Below are 12,388 nucleotides of genomic sequence, written 5' to 3'. Positions count from 1 at the left end.
GGTTTTCGTATACACCTGTGTTATTTTCATATCACTGAAAGGCCCACACTGACAGCACAGCACTGACAAGGCTCCTGTGGAGAACAGCAGTACTGAAAGTTGGGGAGTGACCATGTGACTGTGAAAGGATTGAGTATGTCAGACCTCTTTCTGTTAAACCAAATTTATAGCAAGGGAAAGCAGGTTGGTTCACAGAAGCAAATGAAACTGAACGCACTGTCACACACCCAGCCACTGCTCATGGCAGCAGAAGGCCCAGCCAGTAGGGAAAATCACACTTGCCCAAGAAGTCTGTCTCCTTTATAGCCAGTACTCTGAATCCTAAAAAGTTTTCATATGTACCTTTGGGAGACAAGTTAGTTTGCCACGACCATTTTTCTTCTGTGTGGCCATGGATTTCAGCTAAACCTGCTTACTCGGAGGTCTCATCTGGTTCAATTCCCTGGCTCTTAATCTGAACACAAATCTGGCGTGTACTAAGTGTGACACTTTATCAAATTGCAAAATATGGTGGGCTTTTAAAAAAATAAATAATTAGCTGGACCTGCAGGATATTAATCTCATGGCAGCTACTCCTGCAGGATATAAAACTGGCACCAGCTATAAGAGCTTCCATTAGTGTTGCAGGTTTCTAGTTTCAGTAATAGGCATTTCATCAGAACATGTGGAAATAAAAAGAAACCATAATAGGACTTAAAAAGCATTCAATGCATATTTGTCCATAAACACATCATATAAATAAAAGCTCTTTAAAAAAAAAAAAAAGTGTCAAATGACTCAATGTGTATTCTATTGAGGAATAATAATATCCTATACCACATGTGTTGCTGAAGCAAGTAACTTCAGCTGGTATAATAGTATTTTCCATTTTGTGGTACAGCTTATATTTTGGTCTGTTGATTAATGACCTACCCCTGAGGAAGTCAATGACAAGAGTTCCTCAGGCTTAAAAGAAGGGAAAACATGTAAATGATTTGGCCACAAATAAGGAAACAAATGTATATTTCCCTCCTTTCTCCTAGCGTGAGGGAATGCTGAATACAAAGCCAGTTGCCAGTGGAAAGATTTGCTCTTTGCTTCAGCAACTTGGATCTGGCCTTGAGCATGTGTATGTAAGAGAAATTTTGGCACTACTGTAAACCCCACCTCATACCTCCCACTGTGAATATGTCATCTTTCTATGTGCTCATGCATGCCAAAGCTTTATCTCTTTTGAAATACTGCCCAGACTCAAGTTATATTTACTTAAGTAATATGAAGATTCACTTAGATGCAATAATTTCTTCAATGTAGAGGCTGTCTTTCTGCAGTTGTACTTTGGACTTTTTTGCTAGTTTAGCCTCTATTTTTCTAACTTGATGGTTTTATCCAGGTTTGACAACAGGGTTGGATTTTTTTTTTCTTTTAAAGTTACACACCTGGAATTAGCTTTTTCTGCCAAGAATTACAGTGCACCTGGAAGTACTAAATCATTTTTATCTGGTTTTAGTGGTTTTGTACAATGGAATTACATCTCTTTAAATCTTTCTTACCTTTTGCAAAACTAAATTGCAGCTCTAGATAGAGCCCTTTATGAGCATGTAGATACTGATATCATGAGACAGTTGTGCCCTACCAGTGTCTGCCTTTACCCGTCCTAGAAGTAGTTAGCTGAGAACTACCTCTCAGGGTTTCTTTCCTCTTCAGTGGCTCTGCTTACCTACATAACATATGGAAATGTGAGCATACACTTACAGCAGATTGTTTGCTATGTTTACACCAGTTCTAACACTAATCCCCATTAATGTTTGATATTGCTTCCAAAGGGTTTAAATAGATGTCAGGCCTCAGATCCATTGCATACACATTAGGCATCGTATAAACTTCAAATAGAAAGGCACCGAAACGTTGTGGGGTGTCATTTTTTTACCGTCATGTTTACGGAGTGGATTAACCACATCAAGTGTATGCAAAGCCCTGCTACTTTCATGATTTCTGTCATCACATTTAAGAGAGTCTTGTTTTCAAGGAAACATAAAACAGTTTCACATCACCTTCAGGGTCCAGCTCCCTGCTTCTGCTCTCAGTCTCTTCCATTTATCAAACATATCTGTGAGTGCAATATGAAAGAAGAGCCAGATGCACACAAACAAACATAAAACCTTCTTCCTCTCTATTAAAGAATATCAGACACAGGCCATACTAGCTGTGTTTTGCTACAGAATAACAAGCGGGGTTAGGGCAAAGTTTGCTTCAGGCTCTGTAGCCCACCAAGCAGCAGCCTAGGGAGCCCAACTTATTAAAAAATATTTAACTGCTATGCTTAGAGACATGGTCCTTTCTGCAAGGACAAATGAGTACCTGAGCACTCCAGAAAGGCCAAGTGCCATGCACATCCCCAGCTCAAGCTGCTCCTAAGATTAGCTTTCCCCATTATGAGCTATATATACTTATTGTGATTTTATGTTACAGTAGAGAAAAATCTTGAGATGTTTATTCTTTGTCCATCAAATGGAGAAGGAAAATGGTCAGGCCTCCTCTATGCCAGGCATTCCCTTTCTTCCCCAGTTATTTTGATTATTTTACACGAGACTGTTTCTTAGGGTAATTATTTGTACAATTCCTGCCTTAGGAGCTCAGGTCTGAGCCTGCAAAGCCTTCCTCTCCACCAAACCACTAGGTATTTGGGGTGCAACTACTTTGCATTTAGAGGACTGTTTCTCATTGTATGTTTGCGTAGTGTCCAGTTCAGCAGGACCCTGATCTTAGCTGGAGCCTTTCTGAAACCCTTATGTTGTCATGGAAGTAGTAGCAACCACATTCAACTATAAAAATCACCATTAGAAGGGAGCAACACTGTGTGAGAGGTTTGGGGACCTGCAGACAGTCAAAAGCAGAAAGTGGTTATAGAGACAGGCTTGTAATTGAAGAGTTCTGTTCCTTTAGGTGACAAACAGCTGATTCTTACTTTAGCCAACCACAGAAAAAGTAAATACAATCTGTAGACACTGCCATATCTATGAAAATATAGCAATGTTTAGTAACAAAACTTCACAAGCTAATATATTGTGTGGCAGGGGATAATTTTATGTTAAATGATTAAGCTCTGTCTCAACCTTTGCCCAGCTCATTATATCCTTTAGGTAGTTCAAATTTCCAGATAACCAGCAGCAGAACCAGGTAAGCAGGCAAAATTAGTATGGCTGGGAAAATTTGTATCTGTCACACAGGTCTGGTTCCCACACACTCTGGTTACATCATTACTTAGTCTGTTAACTAGGAAACCAATTAGGCCAGAGAGCTGCTGTCAGGTGACCAAAACACGAAAATGCAAAGAAACCCTACCCGAAAGATGGGATTTCAGCAGAGGCCCTCAGATAGCTGACTCCTCTTCTGCTGCACTGCAATTTTCGTATTTTGTTTCACCTTTGCTTTCAGGCTGAGCTCTGAGGTCCCACAGATTGATGGTTGAAGCAGCCTTGTTTCTCCCCCCAACAGGTGCACTGAGAAAATTGTTTCCTGCATCAAAAATTACACAAAATTATATAATAATTTCTACCATTTAACACTGGAAAATTTCCTTCTCCTTCACACCTTTTAATTTACAGGGTGAGAACAAGGCAGTAGCTGCAGAACTGACTGCTGCACTGCAGCTAACAGTACCCTCACCTTAAAGGAAACAAGTGTTTAAGAATAGGGTACAGCTAATCTTTCAGAGCATAAACAGCTTCAACGGCAACTGTTTGTTTTCTGCAAATGTTGAAGACATTTCTCCATGCACAGAGGAACACAAAGGTAGCTGGGCTCATGCTCAGGAGGATAGCATGGAGGAGGCACCATGAGGACAGGCGAGAGCCAGGTCCTGTGAAGCATTTGTGAGAGGGGCATATGCATGTATATATAAATAAATACACCTAGTCTCTCTACTACATCATTGATCTAATTATGATACCGTTACACATAGGTAAAACACAGCTTACATGGCTGTAATACATTTTTGTATGCGTGTATTGTAGACACACACACGATACATAAAAGTATATGCATTGCATACAACAAACTATACAGGTGTTTTCTAGCTTGCATGCCTTTCCCTAATCTGGTATCACCTGGAGGGCTCATGTATTTGCTAAGTCCTTGCTCATATCTCTAGAAAACCTGCAAACATCTCCAATACCTTAGCTCCACATCAAGAGCATTAACAAGTCACATGCTCTTTCTCTACGTTCTCACTCAGATTAGTTTTCTGTTAGGTCAATGAGAATAGGGAAAAGAGTTGATTAAAACATCATCTCAGGGGTCTCAAGAAGGGAATTCACCTACAAGGTGAGGGTAGGCTGAGGGTATGAGGGGCTCTCACCCATCTGAAAGTCATACTCAACAACCAGCACTACTACCATGTGATCAGTAGAACAATGACATTGGTTTAAAGGCTTTTTTCCCTCACTATGTCCTCCTTCATTTCTCATGGCCTGTTGTCTTTGTTGTTTTTGGAAAATGATCATCAGAGGAAGTAAAATAATCAGAAATACTTTCCTTCCCAATGATTTTGCTGAGCAGATGATTTGATCACTGTGTAGAGAAGGGCAAACTAGTCTCTGCCGGACGGATGTCTGCCAACTTGGGGAACCAGGCTCTTGCATGTTTTCCAGCACAAGCACCTCATTATTAATTCATGCTCCAGGTCCTCTGTACATGCTGTTACTTATATTAGGTTTCAACAGAGTAATGAGCAACAGCAATAGACTGACTATCTTAATATATTTTAAATAATGTTTGAAATATTAAATTTGACTTTGGATTTTTAATTAGAGCCTGAGCAGGGTATTGACAATCTTCCTACTGTTTTGCAGCCAGCAAGCAAATAAGGTAGGGATTGTTCTGATCTAGACACTGAAAACTGGTTTGACTTATTCAGGGGTTGGATCTAAAATATAATACCAAATTTAAAGTGTGAGGGAAGTTTGGCTCTGGGTTTTACAGCCAGGCTTTGACCCATCCCTATACTAAAAGGGGACTTGTGATATGGGACTGTAGGAAAAGTGATTAGCTGTGAGGCACCTGTCATGCATGTGGATATGAGTGAGCAGCCCAAGGATGGTTTGTCTCTCAAGGATGCCACTGTTATTAAATAAAGGGGACATGTGGTAGCTGAGCATACAGGAAGGGGGTTGTTGTAGCACAAATTCTATACTATAAGGATATATACAGAAAACAAAAAAGGCTGACAAACTGGGTCTGAAAGTCCTACAGGGTTTCAAAGTTCTTCCCACTGCCATGCTTCGGAGAAGAGCATCTTTTCCTTGGTTGGATATACACATACTAACAGACTCATTTTAAATTTGAGCTGGGCAAGGGGCTAGGGCCATTTTATGCGAGCATGCTGTGCACATTATTGAATGCACTGCCGTTGAGAGGGAGAAGATTTTGCCGTTCTGGAACTCACTCCACCCACTTGGTCTGCCGGAGCCTGAATACATTGACCCATGGGGCACATCGCAAAGCCTAACTATTTTCCCAGAATTTTTCTGAATGAATGACTTGAGTAGGTAGAGAAAAGAACGTTTCATTTGTACAGTACGTGGAGGCTCTTAATTAATAATGTTCCCATTTGAATGGCTATTGTATTTTTAAACATGCTTTGTACACATGCCTAGAGCATCGGATAACTGCAGGGCTTTTTCCGATTAAAACACAAGAAATCTCACAACAATGTGGTATTACTGCAATGTGGCACCAATCTTCATTTCATGATAGCTTTATACAGAGTCTAGCATAGTAGCTTCTATATGCTAGCACCCAGATAACATCTTACCTGAAGAGAAGTTGCAGCCAGGTGGGGGCTGGTCTCCTCTCCCAGGCAACCAGCACCAGAACAAGAGGACACAGTCTCAAGCTGTGCCAGGGGAAGTTTAGGCTCTAGGTGAGGAGAAAGTTCTTCACACAAAGAGTTGTTGGCCATTGGAATGGGCTGCCCAGGGAGGTGGTAGAGTCACCATTACTGGAGGTGTTTAGGAAGAGACTGGATGGGGTACTCAGTGCCATGGTTTAGTTGATTGGATAGTGTTGGATGATAGGCTGGACTTGATGATCTCAAAGGTCTCTTCCAACCTGGTCTCTATCCTATCCTATCCTATCCTATCCTATCCTATCCTATCCTATCCTATCCTATCCTATCCTATCCTATCCTATCCTATCCTATCCTATCCTATCCTATCCTATCCTATCCTATCCTATCCTATCCAGACTATAGCAGGTCTCAAGGAACTACAGCTTCACATCAATAAGAGTTTGATACTGCCAATCATCACTATAGAGCTGTGGATATTCTATAGTGACTTTAGAGAAGTGCTTAGGCACTTTGTAGAGGTTTTACCTTCTAACTTTCTGGATTTGTAACTGTTGAGAGATTGTGTCTTTTCTTGGGTATCTCCTAGGTTTAGAACAGAAGAGTCTTACCATAGCAGAAGGGTTTTGCTCATTGGAAAGAAATGTCTTTGTGAGAAGTAAAGTTGATGCTGGTTCATACAAAAACCTTTCTTGCTAAAAAGACATTTAGTTAAGATACTACAAACGTGCAGTTTTGTGTCTGCTTTGGTCCTTCCCAAAACACCTTGGCTAGCTTGAAAACAAATATTTAAATTTTCATTTCAAGATTTCAACATTTTCTGCAAAGATACTTGTTTAGCTGTTTGATCCATCTGATGGTCTTGTGAGTCAACTACGACTCAGGCAAATGTGCCTTTATTTATGGTCCAGGTCTTTTTCCCCCATGGGAGTCACACTCAGCTTTACTATAGTATAGGCTTTGAAAACATGTGAGGACATCCTATGCCTGGTCATCTCAGCCACCCTGGATAACTTATCATAGAATCAATAAGGTTGGAAGAGACCTCAAAGATCATCAAGTCCAACCTGTCACCCAACACCTTGTGACTAACTAAACCATGGCTTCAAGTGCCATGTCCAATCCCCTCTTGAACACCTCCATGGACGGTGACTCCACCACCTCCCTGGGCAGCCCATTCCAATGGCCAACAACTTTTTGTGTGAAGAACTTTCTCCTCACCTCCAGCCTAAACCTCCCCTGGCACAGCTTGAGACTGTGTCCTCTTGTTCTGGTGCTGGTTGCCTGGAAGAGACCAACCACCCCACCTTCATGCAAAAGGGGTCACCTTCTTCTGTAGGTTTGTGTGTATGGAGCTGGCACAGAGCAGGTATTACCATCCTATCAACATAATTGTATGGGCAACATTTTTCTGATTTCAGTTTGCTGATTATTGCTTTTTCACTTCTTTGTTTATACTTGAACCAGTGAAGAGTATTTGAGGACAGATGAGGGCGCTGCCAGCAAACTGCAGTACTATTGCACAACTCACTGTACTGTTGCACTCACTCTTTTGTTGATGAAGAGAGTTGTTGTGCAAAGACAAGTATTCAACAGGCCTTTTCCACACACTGTATCTGTCCTTGTTGTTTTAGGTCTCTTTTTGTTTTGCTGCTGTTTCTTTGAATTACAGGAGAAAACCACCACCCTTCCTGCAAGCCTCAGAAAAAATCCTCCTGCCACCTCCACTTTTTCATTCCTTTTCCCTGAGTAGGCTGCCAAAATTGATTTTTTTATTAGCTACTGCAATGGGCAGTTTCTTTCTTGAGTGCCATAGGTCTTTCCTGGCATGATCAGGCAAGTGCAGGGCAAAGGACCAGGTGAACTTGAATCTGCCTCCAGAATCCTAATTCAGAGATCCTTTGAGAAACACTGCAGACAACCATACTGTTTTTCTTCCTCTCTGAAAACCCTGTAAGAAACTTACACTTAAATCATGTATTATACAAGCTTCCTTATGTAGCTCTGTCTGTGCACCACTACCTTGGCCTGCAGTATTCTTGTATTTCTATCTCCCTCAGGAAAGACAGCATGGTTTGTACTGAACTGTGAGAAGAACAAAATTTGTACAGACTCTTCCCTTACCTAAGGATGCACAAATGCCAGTTACAAGGAGAGGGACACGTTTTGTTTCAAACCAAATTAAAATGCCACTTTCCAGAAGAAAAGGGCTGATGAGATGCATAATTTCACTAATCCATTACAGGTATTATTTCACTAATCTATTACAGGTACAATGACCACCATCTTATTCTATTTTTGAGTTTTTGTTACATGTTCTCCAGAATTAGAGGCTTTTAATTTTCCAATGCTTTTGCAGTCCATGGGATGCGAAGATTTTGACTGGAAAAAGCCCATACTTTGCAGCACGAATGATGGCAAGTACAAACACATACATGAGAGGAATAAGCATTTTCAGATCTAAACATCTCTTTCTGTATAAAAACTAAAATGTGTTTAAACCCCCTGATTCATAGCAAACTGCTCTCAAGCAACTAAGATTTATATTCAAAGGAATTAGGTAAAAACAGACATTTCAAGTATCAAACATTTTGTGTAGTTCCTCAGGTATGCTTGCTGCTTCTAGCAATGAGATACCACCAAGGAAAAGAAGTTTATTGCAATTGTCTTTCCCTTAAGGGTCTCTCTTTCAAACCACTTACCAGAATACATGCTCTTACTTCCCTGAGTACATGTGGAGAGTGTTACAACTGAATTCTTTAATCTGGTCTGCAGTTAGAAATTTGTACACAGAGTCTGCACATTGTGATGGACAAGCCCTTCTCTGATTATGTTGAGTGTGAAGAGATTTGGAAGACAGCTGTACAACAATTCTAGAAAAGAACAGAAGAAATCACTGACACCAGATTCTACAGCATGCAGAGCACAGAATGCAGAATCCTCTCTGCAAAATAAGCCACTCAGCTAGTGGCAGCCTAATACAGACAGGTACCCAACTCCCAACACTAGAAAATACAAGTGATAATGTGAGAAACGTTTGTATGGCTTTCCATGGGTGTTTCTCACAAACAAATGCATATTGTCATTCTCCATCTAAGCTGAACACTAATTTTACTGTTTTCATTTCCACAGTACACATGGATATTCAGATAGCAACCATGGCTTGATATGTCAATTTCCATCTCATCTGGCTGAGAGGTGGCTAGATCTGTATCACATTGCTAAGAGCTGTGCAAATGCTGCTTCCAGATTCGGCTGCTGCAAAACATTTTACATGAGTCTGAACAAAGAGATTCCAGCTGGTCCAGGCTGAAGCAACATGTTTGCTTCCTTCTCCCTTTCATCTCTAAGCTCATTCATGCTGAGAGCGGATATAATTGCTCTCTATAAATACATTCAGGTTAGGCACTAAAGCGAGAGAAACGATACTTAAGCAAATGGACAATGATGACACAAGGACAAACGATTACTAATGAGCAATGAATAGAATCAAGCCATAAATTAAAGTTTCTGATTATCAGAAGGCTGAAGTTCTGTAACACCTTTCCATTAAAACTAAGAGGAAAATAATAGAATTTTCATGTGAAGCTTAATAAGTATATTGACTATGAGATACAGTTGCTTACAACAGCAGAGGAATGTACTTGCTAATCTAAGAGATCCTATGCATGTAGTGAACACAAATCCAAGTCACTGCCTGGATTTTATATTAGTCTTCTGTTTTATTTTTATTCTAAGCCTTTTGGAATAATCTGACTTTCATACTGTCAACCAAGGTTGAACTTGCAAAATCTCCTACAGGTTCTTGTTGGTCAAATTTTCAAACCAACTCCTAATAATTTTCCTCTCTGATTTGCCAGCTATCTACTGCCTGAGGATGATGAACCCGATGGCTTATCCTCCTCAACTTCTCTGATTGTCAATGAAAGATTTTCTTAATCTGCCTTTTGCCCCTCTAGTGGTCCCACAGAGTTCCACTATGATTCGTCTCTTGTGTCTTTTACCCCTTTACAAACGCATCATAGTCATCATTCTATTTCAAACTGCCTCCATGTGTGTTCAGTCTTTACAATGGACAACTAGCTATTCCCTAGCATGCTAAAGTATGGTAAATAAGAGCACCAAAGTCTATTTCATTAATTGTTTATGGTGCTGACAAATAGTTTTTCTGAACTAGGCTGAACCACCCTGGCACAATCTTCTTGCTATTTCTAGCCCAGGCCTCACATTAGGTTTGTGTGCTTCAGCTCTGTTTAAACTCCCATTCCACAAAGCTGAAGATCCTGAACTTCTTATATTCTATGCCAAATTCTGAAATGTCTTTTTTTGTTTGTTTTTCTGCTTGAGTGCAGTTTTAATCTGTTGCCATCCATCCGTCTATCCAGCCAGCCAGCCAATCAGAATGCTGCTGCAAGAAATATCTTCTTAGCCAACTGCCTGACCACATCACCCTTCTTAGGAGTCCCTCAACTGCATTTCCCTTTTTTACCAGCTGAAATATGATTTTCTCTTTAGTTTCAAAGATACTCTTAAACTCACTCACAGCATCTTGTTTAGCCCTTAGATATGACCACCCTCTTGCAATCCACCCATGCAATAATCACCTGACTTTCAGTTCCATTTACGACCTGTTCAAGCTATCATCTCCTGGGAGCAGTGCTCTGACAACATCAGATGCAAACACTTTTGCTACAATACCTACAAAAAATTGCTAAGTTATAGTTCTGTGATTATTGTTTATTATCATGATCAATGGGGTTCAGATGTTTCTTTGTACTTACCCCTATCTTGTTGCACACATGCTTTGCAAGTAGTCCAAGGAAATTACCAGCCTCTTAATCTCTATTTATACAGGACTTAGTTCAGTGGTCTTCTGACTCTTGACAAAGGCCTATGGTGATGCTCACCTGCAACAAAAGAAAAAATGACAGTTATGTCAGAAACACTGTTCTTTCTTCTGTTCCACTTAGTATTTCCATGCTGTTAGTGAAACTGGCCCTCTGGGACTCCTTCTGTTTGCTGACACAGCTCATAATGATTTTTTCTATTTTTTTTTTGCTCTAGAAGAGGAGAGGTATCATTGAATTGGATAAAGAGCTAGGATATTTTTAGTGAGAAGACCACAGAGGTGAGTTCAGGTCATCCATAGAGCAAACAAAATATGGCCTACTCAGCTTGTAGCAAAATAGAAAGAAAACCAGTGGAGCTATGGTCTCTTCCCAGGTCTTTTGTCCTTGTGTGTCTGCTTTGCTCATGAGGGCAAACCTCTTCACCCTTTTGGGAGTCCATTTCCATTTGTGTTTTGATTGCCTTTCAGTTTACAACTAAAAGCTTCCAAAGGAGAAACAGTAATATCATGTTTTGAAATCCCCTGCACAAACACTTTTAAGTTCTAGTACAAAGTCTTGCACCACTGTCTTTGATATAACCCAACAAACACAATTAGACCCTAAAAAGTGACCAGTGAAAACTTACTCCTTGCTAGGGGGGAAATTGTGCCTTTATTTGGGAAAAGTAGATGTGTCACAGATCTGAGAGCTAACAGCTCCCATAGAGATGGTGGGAAAGAGCAGTCAGCAGGACCTTCTGGGGCCTGGCCAGAATTAACTGCAGCTCAAAGTCAAGTCAGCTGTAACTGGGCACGAAAACGAGGACACGTCTGCAAAAATTCTATAGGCAAGAACAGAGCTCTATATGACTCATTTTTATTTCTGTTCTTACCTAGCTAATTTGTATTTCCCCTCTTCAAAAGGTTAAGCTTCTCATTTGTGCTCTACACAACCTAGCTTTCTGAGTTCAAAACCTCCCAGTCTATTCTGGGGAGCTCACTATAAGAGAAGGCCTAGAAGACAGCTCCATCTCAAAGCTGTCGGAATGATTATGTTCACAGAGAACAAGTTCAATGAGAAAATGCAGGCACGTGCCAATCAGTTTACCAGAAGGTTTGCCAGCTTGCCAACAGGGTCCAGAGATGACTCCTGAGCTCTTTTCCTTCCCCATGATAGCCCTCAGGTAAATGTTTGCAGGAAATTCAAACACTTGTGAGCTGGCGGAGCTGCTGCTTCACAAGCTCCAGCAAACGTAAACACTTCTGTTTCAGCACATCTGCCCTTGCAATACCTACTGCTTTTCCAGAACCAAAGGATTAACTTTATTGTGCATTTGCTCAGCAGATCTGGTAACGCAATATTGTACTTCTAAGCAGGCAGATTACTCACATGTTTCTGGATGCTACGTCTTTAGAACCTTAGTCTACTTAAAGATAAGTGTTGAATCTTGCAATCCCAGAAACATTCAGCTGATGTAAAAAACAGTTACACCAAGGGCCAGATGGATGCTATTTTTCCTCAGGTTATTTGGATATACTAAAGAAATGGTTTTATTATTATGTTTTTGCACCTTAATATTAAACAGATGCAGCTTGTTTGTAAAGACTGCTGCAAGCCTTTTTTTTCTTTAGATTGCTAAAATATAACAAAAACAACATAAGAGACTTTCTCTGTACTAGTTTATCACAAAAGGAAAGAGAGACATTGTATCAATATTGAATATTATGTGGGG

The sequence above is a fragment of the Melanerpes formicivorus genome, unplaced genomic scaffold, assembly GCF_026170545.1.
Source record: "Melanerpes formicivorus ecotype bairdi unplaced genomic scaffold, bMelFor1.0.p_v2 SCAF_12, whole genome shotgun sequence".
In the NCBI taxonomy this organism is placed as follows: domain Eukaryota; kingdom Metazoa; phylum Chordata; class Aves; order Piciformes; family Picidae; genus Melanerpes; species Melanerpes formicivorus.
This window is presented reverse-complemented; position numbering follows the sequence as displayed.